This window comes from Strigops habroptila, chromosome 11 (assembly GCF_004027225.2).
Source record: "Strigops habroptila isolate Jane chromosome 11, bStrHab1.2.pri, whole genome shotgun sequence".
In the NCBI taxonomy this organism is placed as follows: domain Eukaryota; kingdom Metazoa; phylum Chordata; class Aves; order Psittaciformes; family Psittacidae; genus Strigops; species Strigops habroptila.
This window is the reverse complement of record NC_046360.1, coordinates 19,847,384-19,859,609: the sequence shown is the minus strand read 5'-3', so window position 1 is coordinate 19,859,609 and position 12,226 is coordinate 19,847,384. Positions and strand designations below refer to the sequence as shown.

General features: G+C 40.2%; 1 protein-coding gene across 4 annotated transcripts in view; it reads left to right on the top strand.

Annotated features, from left to right (window-relative positions):
- The window catches only part of ATP2B2 (ATPase plasma membrane Ca2+ transporting 2), a 412,410-nt gene that overhangs the window by 119,181 nt on the left and 281,003 nt on the right, over positions 1 to 12,226 (top strand). Inside the window, exon 3 of one of the 4 annotated variants that reach the window (XM_030501297.1) lies at positions 1,334 to 1,397. The exons of the other annotated variants lie outside the window; for them this stretch is intronic. The gene's annotated coding sequence lies outside the window, so the exon portion shown is untranslated. The remainder of the gene's footprint in view (positions 1 to 1,333; positions 1,398 to 12,226) is intronic. 4 annotated transcript variants of the gene reach the window in all.

Here is a 12,226-nt window from a genome sequence, read left to right as displayed (position 1 = left end):
AATATCCAGATCCAAAAAATAAAAGAAACTATAGCAAGAAGAAACAAGGTTGAAGCTTTTTTAATTTTGTAGAATCAGGAACTTAAATGGTCTTAAAATGAAGTGGTGGTTTTTCCTGTGTTCCCCGTTGTGTTCTCATAGTGGGTTACAGTGCCTCTATCCTCTTCCATCCTATCCATATGATGTTTCTAAAATTAGGATCAGTAAATTCTCAGCTATCGAGTACTGTTTAGCTTATAACAGCTTTGAAAGTGTGGACCTGAGTCCACTTCATTTTGAGATAGCATAACCTGCTTCCCCTGGCCGGAGAGTGTGTATGGTGGCGGTAGGCTAACACATACCTGCGCCTTGGCTCAAAGTTTGCTTTTGCTCCTGTTCCTTCCTGCATGTGCCTCAGCTACTTCATGCTGGATGTAACTCATACATGTATTTATACTCACCCCCACCTGCTTTGCAATGTAATTGACTGTTAAGTACAAGATGACTTGAATTTAGAATATTTGAGTGGAAAAAATTGTATAAATAATGCTCAGTGATGCTTTCACTAAAAATTATAATTTCTGTGCCTCAAATGTGCTGATTTTGCGTATTTTATTAAATGCTGTGTGAGTTTGCATGCTTTGACTAGGCTGTTGCAAAAATACAAATACAGAGTAGTGATGAAAGAAATGATGGCTTAGAATTAAATTTGTATTCACTTTATTTTTTATTGTGCTACAGAATAGCTTTGATCCTAAGAATATGTAACTGAGAGAGTCTGCAACATATGAACATAAATGTCTAACACTCAGTGTAAGCACATTATTCTAACAAGATATTGCTTACTGTAAGACCTTCCATTTTTAAGAGATCATGACTGTGTCTACGCAGGCTCTCTACACCCTGGAAATTTATGTGCTGCAACCAATACAAAGGAATTTTGAATTGTGAAAGCTGCTGATGCCTTCTGTTATCATTGGCCTATAAATAAAATAATTCCCTGACTAGCTGAAAATGTGACATTTAGTTACTGTTACATTTAGACGGCGACAGGTTAAACAGTTTGGTTTTGAAGCTGAGAATTAAAAAAAGGTAAAATCCAGGTATGTTAGTTGACAGCAAATCTATTTATGTAACTTTAGACACATATATTTAAGTGCTATGAACAGTGCAGATATTTGTCCAGTGCGATGATGGCTAGGAATGGGCAAAAAATGGTTGTTTTCATCATGTTCCAATTAATATAATTATTTCCATTACAAGCCATTACTCAAGATACAAGTGTGGATGATGTTGATACAGAAATACCAGTGAGGAAGCTTGCTGTGATTTCTCTTTGGTGTGTCATTTGCAGGTGAAACACCCGTCTTCCTGTCAGAAGAGAAAGTTTCAAAGTCTAGGAAAAGCAGCCAAATCTGGTTGGTATTTTAGTGGTTTATACTATAATCTCCATAACAGGACATAAAAAATCAAGAATGGTGTTTTTGTGCCTCAGTATTGATTATTCTTATTGATTTAAGAAAAGCAAGTTGTTATGAGTTTGTATCTGCCTTCAGCTCCGATGATCAAGGATCGCTATGTTAAAGACAAAAAGGTTTCTTACAAGAACTATGAACATCACTTCCTAATATCCTATTTTGCTGTGCGTTTCCCACTCTTGGGAATGGCTTGTGCCGAGATGTATAAGAGAGAAGCAGTTCCATATATCTAACTGTTGTATAAAGTACATGAAAAGAAGTTTTATTACTGTGAATATAAATTGGAACGTCTTTCTAATGTGATTGTAGATGTCCTTTGTGTTATGTATTTCACGTACCTGAGTGTGCATTGATATTGTAGTGAAATTTACTGTATTTCAGACTATTACAAAATTTAATGCTGCTTTAGTCACTTGGCAGCAATATTTTTTCATCTACTAGTTGCTGAAAGCCTATTGCACAGGATAGTTTTTTCCCCGTTCTGTGTTAATAGAACATTTTCCATGGAGCCTTAGACTTCCTTTCACATCTTCAAGAATTAGGACCAAAAAATACAATTTTAAATGGATGACTTGTATTCTTATTACTTTTCTTCTTGTCAAATTAAATTTGTGTTATGTATGAAATACCAAGTGAAATTGAAAATGTCTCGATGTGTTTTATTCCATCTTACTTTCTGCTGTATTGTGGTACATGTTACAGAGTAGGACATTAAGCCGGTAACACAGGTTAGCTTTAACTTCGAACTCCCACCTTGAGTTCTTAATAGTATTCAGTTTTCAGTTAATCATAAATGAAACAAAATCTGCATCTGAAGCTTCCTTTTTGGGTCAAATGAAAATACTTCAGGGTTTTCTCATTTCTTCACAGGAAATAATGTAAATTTAATCACGTTGCTGGTAGAACTTGGTCATTGGTAACTATCCCAGTACTTCAACCCAAACAGCTCAAAGTTATCCTGAATTGAGGCTATTTTTGAGAGAGGAATAATATGTGTACATGACTATTTGTCTATTTAAGAACTGAGAATGGACTACCTTCAATTTTAGGACTTGTTTTTAATGGCCAACAATGAGTGAATTTACTTAAAAATTCCCATGAAGTAAAAAGGCAAGTTGTAAGTCTTCACTGACAAGTTGCTTTGCTTTCCTTTCATAATGAAGCTCATAATGAAGCCTTCCCTCTAGCTGACCAGAGAGTGGAGATGGTGACCGTGCTGCTCACTGCCACTTCCCAGCCCTGCCATGGTGCTGGGCTGCCCTGGGCACAGAGCACTAAAAACCAGAGAGACGAAGTCGGGTTTGTGTCTGCAGAAGTTTCTCCTGACAGTCCAGCCAAGGACTTCCCTCAGTTTTCCATTAATAAGCTCTTTTATAATCAGGTCCTTGTGTGCCACGTGAACTTGACTGTGTTTGGAAACATTTCTGGGAAAATTCCAGCCACTCACAAAATCATTGTAATCGACTTGTCTGATAGTTGCAATTAGAAGTGAGAGACTTCTGCAGGAATTACAGGAAATCTGTGATGAGAGGGCAGTCTTCACCATGAGGAGTGCTCATCCTGAGTCTCATCTTTTATCATTTTGTTGAAGACCAGTCCAGGCATTTTTTACTGTTTCCATCACCCTGCCAGATATAGCAGTTTCCGATTGAGGATCCTCTGAACTAAAGGCTCCCCTAATCTGTTTCATGGTCAAGGTTAATCTTGGAAGTTCTCTTTGTATTACTTTCTTTCAGACTGCAGGCAGGAAATGAGAATTCAAGGAAAATTCATTTTGGAACGATGGAGGACAAATCTCTCAATAACCCCATACTTTATGTGGTTATATGACATATGTCAGGCTATTAAGAAAAAATAGGGAAATGATATAAACTGGTTTAAATTTTCTTCATGATGGTACTGCAGAACAGTTTGTAAAGATGGTACCAAATACAAATCTCAACAAAATAGATGGTCACAAAACCACATTATAGACTAATCTGCTTAATTTTATATCTGTAATTATTGACAGTTTAATATGTTGCACTGTTTGTAGATAAATACGCCTCTGATTTGTTCAGTCAGTGCTTGTCTCACTTGACAGTCTAATGCAATAATTCCAAGAGAAAGTGGTGCTTGGTGCCAATGGCAGAGATCTTGCTGTAGTGCAGTTTCTTTTATCTTCACATTACAGGGCAAAAAAGAAATCAAATCTCCTCCTACGTCACTTAATAGGTAAGGAGGCAGCTCACGTTTTGTTTTCACTATTTCATCCAGATCCGTGTAGATTTCTCAGGTCTACAGAGGTTGAAGCTTGCTTTCTGAAAGGAAGGAGATACTCTAGATTTTATTTGGCAATATTCTGACTTTTATAATATACAAACAACTATGGTGTACTTCTGGTTTCCTTTTGCATAACTCTGGGTAGATGTGAGTGTGTATGTTTGAGTTCTTTGTTTCTGTTGAGCACCTAGTATTTGTGCAGAAATAATATATGGAAGCATTAGTACTTTCATTAAACCTTTGTCTTTGATTATTTTGGGTTATTATGTATGTATATAGATAGAGATGTGTGTGTGTGTATGGCCTGAGAATTCTTAGCCTACAGAGCCTGATTATCTTCACGCTCCTGTTTCAGAATCAGTCTTGCAATGCTGTGCTGGCCCTGTGAAAGGCAAACCTCCTTAGAAATGTTCTCACCCTGATTCCCATCCTACTCTGTCGAGGGTGACCTCTTTTCTTTTAAAGAGAAGAGAAATAGAGGCTTTTTAATTGAAGGAATATGCATACAATTATTTTTTAATCCCTGCATTCTCTCAGCTGGCTCTTGAAATTTGACCTGAAGGGAAATACATGATTCCATCCTGTTCTGTCTCTTGCGATATAACTCTGGTGTAATCTCATTTGCACGAGTTAGAAGTTTGATTTAGACCTGATAACATTGTCATCAGGTCTCAAACATCGTTAATGTCATATGAAGAAGCAGATATTTGGTAGAAGCAGAGTTTTGTATTTATATTAAAACATGCCTGTGATATTTCTCTTCATGGCGATCTTTCCAGTCTGGTTGTGAGGAGGTGATGACCACATGAAGATTCCAGGAGTGTGTTTCTGCTAATGCTAAGAACCTCAAGGTGGTTTTTTTACTAAACAAACAAAGAAAAAGGTGAATGATTTCATTTGTAGATGCCACGTAGCTACTATAGGATCACTGGAACAGCTCAGTCTAAAGAATCTAAAATCAGCATTGTGCAACATTTCAACATGAATTTAAAGTTGGGTGTAGCTAAGATGACGTCAATGCTTTCAGTCTTTTACTGACAGTATTTCCCAAATCTTTATGCAGGTATATGTAACCAGGTAGAAAAGGGCACATGCATACACAAACACATGCAAAGGTAAATGTAGTGTGCTGCTTTGTCTAGAAAATGATGACAAATAATGGTAAAAACCCTTTTAGCATATTGCCATTTCCAGCAGTAGGTAAGCTCGTTCAGGTTGTTTTCCCCCATGAGTAATGCAAGTTTAATGGTGTTTAGTTCAACCTGATTTGTTGGGGGGTTTGTGTTTGGTACTGTTGCTGATATTCTCATGAGCCAGTAGCACTCATGATTTGTTTAGTGGTGGCAAGAAAGAAGTGAGGTTACATGATTTAAGACTAGTGGTATTTTTATTGTATCATCACAACTTTGAGAAAGCTCTGCCTCTCAATGGCAAAATATAAACTTCCTTCATCAGAGAGCCTACTTCAGTGTGTACACAGCACCACGTTTGCTTTGCTATTGTGTGATTATCTGGTGTTTTGCCATCATTACCTCTTTGAGTTAGTGAAATCCTGACCGTTCGGTGAAGAAACTAATCCAGATAGGAATTCAGGATTAAGGATTAGTCTCAACATTTGGGCTCTTACAGAAGAAACATAGTTTTCAATTTTTAGAGTATGAGGAGGCTTTTTTTTGGTGATAGAATTCTTTGTTAGGCTTGTGAAGAACCTTATTTCCTACTTTTATGTGAGAGCTGATGAGCAATTAGGAAAATGAGCAAGTAGAAGCAAGTACAGCGGAAGAGCAGAGGACAGAAGAGGCTGGCAGAGCTCAGCTCAGGCATTTAGAGCATGGGCAGCACCAGGAACTGGCTTTTCTTCAATGCTTTTTCCCCCTCCTCTCCACTTGCTGAGGTGAAGGACAGTTGCTGATTATTTATATTTTTAAAAGGATCTCCTGCTGAGATTTTTTCTCCCTCCCTTGGCGCCAGGCATAAACTCTCCTGCTTTCTATCTTCAGCTTCCCATCTGTTAGCAGAAAGTGATGAGTCTGAAGAAAACTGCTTTGGAAAGTAGGGTAGCTTCCCTCACAGTGAGGTGCTGTAAGGGCTTGACAGGTTCATCATGACCATTTGCCTTTCGTCCTCATTGTTAATGATCAGAAAATGGCTTGTTTTTAACTTGTGCAAAATATTTGTCTAGCTAGAAAAAATAAATTGTTTTAATTCCTTTTTTCTGAGCTTGTAATAAATTTGGTTTGTTGAGATTTCTGTTGCATATGTATGATTTCTTGCTGAGTTTCCAAAAAGAAAAGAATCTCATAAAGGGAAATGTTGGGAGGTGATTCATTCCCGAAACCTAGATTCCTTTCCCGTCTTGGTCTGTGCTTATGAATGGGGGTAGGAGGGGGGGAAATGCAAAGGGAGAAGATGAAATGACTGAGGAGGAGCTGCAAGGATTTGGCAGTTGTTACCCTCAGGAACATTCTGATGAAATCTGTTGGTATGTCTTTGCATTTATACTCTCTTTCCCTGCACTTCCATAATTCCTGACTCCTTGGGCTGCTTTAGTCTATTTGGCAGGCAGGTACAGACAGAAAGACACTGAGTTCCTGCCAGCAGTGAAAACAGATGACCGGGTGGAGGGGAAAAAAAGCCCGAACAAAAGGCTGATGATTCCTGTTGAATACCAAAAAGCTGCTCGGGAATAGGATCTTATGAAATGTCACTAGTTTGGGAAGAAGGCTCATTTTGATCTTGTGTACTATTAGAGACCACAGGAGCAAGCAAGGCTTCATTAGCTCAGCTAGTCACAGAGCCTTGCTCTTGATTTCTTCCCGCTCTTAGTTGTATAACCATTCTACATTCATAATTTATGTTTCCCTAGGAATAGCTTCTTCTCAACGGCTTGTCATTACTGGCATTCTTCTCTGGCTGATCTGTTAACTTAGCTTTACTTCATTTATCTGAACTATTGTTGCTGTTGCAGTAATATGGAGTGCTTTGATTCCTAAGAAGCAGGAGCCACGGAAGGTCTGTAGCTTCCCTAACCATACTGGAAATCAGACGTTTATGTTGAAAACTTGGATCTTGTCTTGCAATCTCATGTATCTTATTCCAGATTTCCTATTATCTTATACATGGTGTCTAGAGTACACACTGGCCTTTAATTGCAAAAGCTTAATTTCTGTACAAATTTTGATGTCTTTAAAAATCCTAACATTACTTTTGCCTACCAAACAACTTCCTATTCTTGTAGGGTCCACTTAATGCTTTTCAATAGTAATGAAAAAATGTGAAGCCTTGTTATCCTTCGTTACTTTCACACAGATACTTAATAATTCTTTTAACAAAACTGATTTGATTTCTTTTATTTATGGGTTCATTATTTTTTTCTTTACTTGAAGAAACAGGAGTTTATGTTTTTGTAGTCGTGTTCCTGATGCCCAGGCAGTAGCTGTGTATTGAGCATGGTTCCAGTCATTCGTAGGTAGCTGCTGTGTGATTTTTGTTTGCTTGGTTCACACTTTATTTTAGTGACAGAAGGGCATTGCCTGCATTTCTGCTCTACCCACTGAACAACCCCCTGATTTCTGCGTGTTGGCACCTTTTGACATCCCATGCATTTTCTATATTGTGTGCTGTAATGGGCTTGGTGAGTTAGCTGTGATATTCCAATGTGTGGTAAGTCTGTGGCTTGATAAGCTGATGTTTGTCTTTTATGTTGTTCAGTCTTCACTTTCTTAAACTGTCCTGATCCTTTTTTCCATATTTCAGGCTATTGTTTTGTCATGGTGTTTAATGAAATATTTCTGAGTTTTATATTCAGCCTTTTTAGTGAATATACTCCTATTTGGAATCTTATTTTGCTTGGATTTTAACTCTGTTTAGCAGTTCACTTCCAACAACTGCTGGCATTTTGTGGTAATTTCAAAGAAGCTTTAGACATTTTTTAAGTACCTCTTGATTAACTTTCACATACACAAGCATTTTCTTAAAATAGATGAAAATATTTGTGTAGGTGTAGGGTTTCTGTGCAGTGGAGGCCCTGCAATGTGCCAAGGAGAGTAATATAGTTCAGCTGAGATGGTAAATCCCTTTGCTGGTACCTGGCGGTCAGACTAAGTGTCGTGGTTTGAGCCCAGCCGGTAACTCAGAACCACACAGCCGCTCGCTCACTCCCCCCCCCACCCCCCCTCCTTCTTCCTCCCCCCGCTCCCGGAGGGATGGGGAGGAGAATGGGAAGAATGTAACTCCCACGGGTTGAGATAAGAGCAGTCCTGCAACTAAGGTATAACACAAAACCACTACTGCTACCACCAATGATAATAACGATTAGTGAAATAACAAGGGGAGAGGATACAATTGCTCACCACCCGCCGACCGATACCCAGCCCGACCCGAGCAGTGATCAGGGCCTTCCGGGTAACTCCCCCCGGTTTATATACTGGGCATGACGTGCTGTGGTATGAAATAAACATTACTTAGCAACAACTAAAAACATCGGTGTTATCAGCGTTGTTCCCAGGCTGAAAGTTAAAAAACACAGCACTGCACCAGCTACTAAGCAGGAGAAAAATGACTGCTATAGCTGAACCCAGGACACTAAGAAATCTGGGAATTCACTGAAATTGTAATCAGTGCTTATTTGGGCCTGAAAACCTTCAGGTATCCAGCAATTAGGTTCCTAAGTCCTACTGAAAGCCAGTGGTGTTTAAATCCCCAATGAAAAGGTGACTATGCCTCATTTGATTTTTAAAAGTACACCTTTAGCCTCTGGTTCAGTTTCCCCGTGTCATGGTTCAGCCCCACCTGATAACTAAGTCCCAGGCAGCCGCTCACTCGCTCCCCCAGTGCCCCCATGGGATGGGAAGGAGAATCGGGGAAAAGGTAAGATCCCATGGGTTGAGATAAGAACAGCTTAATAGTTGAAATAAACTATGATCGTAATTGTAGTGAAAAGAAAAAAGGAGGGGAATAAAACTGAAGGAAGTGATGCACGCACAATGTCCCCCAGCACATGCCCAAGCAGGAATCGCTGCTCTCTGGCCATCCCCAAGTGTCTGTATTGATCCTGATGCTCCATGGTCTGAAATACCCCTCTGGCCAGTTCAGGTCACTGTCCTGGCTCTGCTCCCTGCCAGCTCCTTGTGCCCGTCCTCACTGGCAGACTCTGAGACACTGAAGAGTCCTTGGTTAGGGTCAGCTCTGCTGAGCAACAACTCTAACATCAACTTTATTCTCAGTCCAAACCCAAACCACAGCACTGTACCAGCTACTGGGTTGATGAATGTTGATACCACCATCAGTCTATGAACCAGCAGAGCTTCTCAGCAGTAGAGCAGCCATTCCAACAGGAGCTGCTCAAGGCTTTACCCTTTCTTTGATGGATGTCCCTGCCACCGGGTGCTTGGGTTACATACCTGTTTCTTATTGTCAGCTTAGCCATGGGTTTCTTCTTGTAACTGCATATCAGGTGCATGTTCCTTTCAGGTGACAGCTCTATATATACAAAACCTTCTTTAGATCCATTCTGCACTCATTTTACATTTTCTTACTTTGTGTTTTGTTTCTCATGTGAAGCCCAGTGCAATAGTGTACAAATTATTTGGGTTTAGCAGACATTAGGACATAAGAAATAATCCATTTTCAGGTCTTTAAGGTATATTTTCGTATCCTGTTTCAAGCAGTCTTCTTCTGAAAATGGTATTTTCACCTAACATATAGGTTTGGGGTCACGTGAGGTTCTTGTTGTCCTTATCCTTCTCCTAATTTAGTTGCAACTTTGTCACCTATGTCCCAAAGCCAACTCACAGCAACCCTGTGCCCCACTTCCATAAACTTTATATTTAATGAAACTTCCTGCCCAGAAAGGAATCTTTGATGCACCCTGACCTGCCTGCATCCTTATTACCTGTGCCTGTATAATCATTGTCTAATAGTAGTAAATAAGAAAGTAATTGTTGAGAATGCTTGCTCAGTATTGACAGCTCAAATATACATTAAACCTTAAGGCAAAGAAAAAATCCGAATATATAGAGAAGGGCTTTTCCTTTCTTACCAGTACTGTCAGGGAGGTTGATGGGGAAAGTACAGCTGAAGAATACAATTAGATGGCAGGATGCTTTATGTTGCTAAAGCACGTGCAGGATTTACTCATTAAAAAAATAGCCAGTTGAATTATGTTCATAGAAAGCCAGGCATGGGGGAGAGAATTCATCCATACAGCGGCCAGCAGGAATTTCTCTGTCCATAACCTGGAGTGGCAATTGGTTTAATTTTTCTAACTGATCGTAGGGAGTTATGGGTTTATTTTGTACCTCTCTCTTACAAGGTTCTGGATTAGGAGTCCTGCAGGCTACAAATACCATTTTTGGTGGTTGTTTCTTCCCTTTGTTCCTTTCCTTCCTCCTGCTCCCTTTTCTTTCTGAACCGCGGCTCCCGCCTGGGCAGGTGTCTGGCCAAAAGAGCTCCTGCCATCTGGCCCAGCCTCTCTCCTGGGAAGTGTCAGCTTGGAGCTCTTCTCCCTTGCTTTCTGCTCCTGAATTTTCATTCATTTTGGCATTCATTATTCACCAAGGTGACTACGTTGTTTGGTTGTCTTGATGTACAATGTGCATGAAAAGTGCCAGGCAGAAGAGAGCTCCATGTTCCTCCTCCTCTGCCTTCCCTCTTATCCTGAGCCACATCAGGGTCTGGTTGCTACTGATATGTCATATCTCCGATGAGAATTAGCTAGCACGATGTATTGCAATTATATTTAGATGCAATATGAGTGCAGAGCTCTCTAATTTTTCTCTGAAAAGATGCAAAGAAAATAAAATCCAGACAAGCCATTATTTTCAATTCAGATTTTTTATTTTTTTTTTCCATATCATTCTCAACACATTTTTGCATTTTCAGATGTTTGATGAGTTGCTGAATTTTCTGATAAGCAAACTAAGCACTGCTTTATCTCCAGAAAGGTTATTCCTATCATTGTGCAATTAGGTGGGTATGTCAATCATTCTATTTTTAAATAAGCTACACTTATATTTGTAGGTTTGTTTTAATTCCTGCTCTAGGACCTTGATGTTGAAAAATTAGCAGCATATTAAAAAATAATTGTTGCATTATATTAGTTTAGCGGGGATTTGAAGACATTCTTCTGAATAATAATATGAGTGTTTCAAGATGTTATTCTGGGCTTAGGACAGAGGCTGACCCGTGCTTACGGGCAGTCAGAATTGACAGTACAAGGTATTAGCCATGCCTTTGGCCACGTGGAGTGCCAGCAGTGAAGTCTCTGCCATTTCCACACGGCTCTGCCCACAAATCTCCATCCTCGGCTGCTTGTGGACAGCAGTGACACAGAGGACCAGGATGTTTAACTGCTTTAATTGACTAAGAGCAATGAGTTTTTCCTAGACCTGTTTTCTTGAAGCATTTTTGTTAGAAATGAATAATACATAATATGTACTTTAGGAATTCTCTCCTTTTGTTGAAAATTGGGGGGTAACGTGATTGTCTAATCATCCTTTTAGGTATTTGTCCTGTCTTTTTGAGTTACCTACACTTTGGTGGTGCTCACAAAATGTGTATAATACCTTGGACTGTAGCTATAGCCATCAGTCGTCTCCAAAGGAGGATTTTTAGAGTGTAGTGCTCATCTGTCATTTACAAAGAGCTGTTGCCATTGCTAGCTGTCACTCTTATGTGAAATCAATCTTTTCTGGGTCAGAACTTTGATATCAGTCTAGAATTAGGGGCAATAAAAGATGATGGAAGGAGGTTGCTAGTGAACAGAAAATTTTGGGTTCCAGAGCCACTCTTGGTGGCGTGATGATCTTGCTCAGGAGTGGCATTTCCCAGAGATGGCTTCATTTCAGCTTTGTCTGCCAGCCAAATGGCTGCTTTGTGTCTGTACTGTCACCAGAGAAGACTTCATTCACAGAGTTCCCATTTGTCCTTCTTGGGTATGTATCCATTCCAGAGAAATGTAGGTCTGACAGCTCACAGTCAAAACTTACTCTGTACAGAAATGGGGTTGCTTAAAGAATTAGGAACGAGACCTTGAACTGCTTTTGGAATTGCCTGTGAGATACTTGATGCGTACCTGCTGTGTCACAGTGAAGTAAAGCTTTAAGCAAGCAGGTAGGCACAGTTTGTACCATCCTGAGCTGGTGGATCATCTTCACCCTGTCCTTCAGCCATTGTGGGATGGTAAACAGGGTAATCACAGTGCCCCGAAAGCTGGCCAAGCAGCTGCAATTCCCAGGAAGCTGGAGGTGAAAGGAGGGGCGGGTGGGAAATGGCAGAGTGTTCGCGGCTGGTGTTGCTGTAGCAAGCGGATGTTTTGGGTGCCAGCTTGAAGTAAACTTAATCTGATAGTTAGGTTGGGTATCTGCACGTCTGCTCCCTGCAAGCACAGACCTGCTGTGCACAGCACTTCTCTGTGCCTTGCGTCGGGAGCTGAGAAGCCTCGTAGCCATGCTTGTACTGCCTGGGGGGGCATTGCTGGGGGGAGCCGTGTTGTGGCTGTTGAGGCT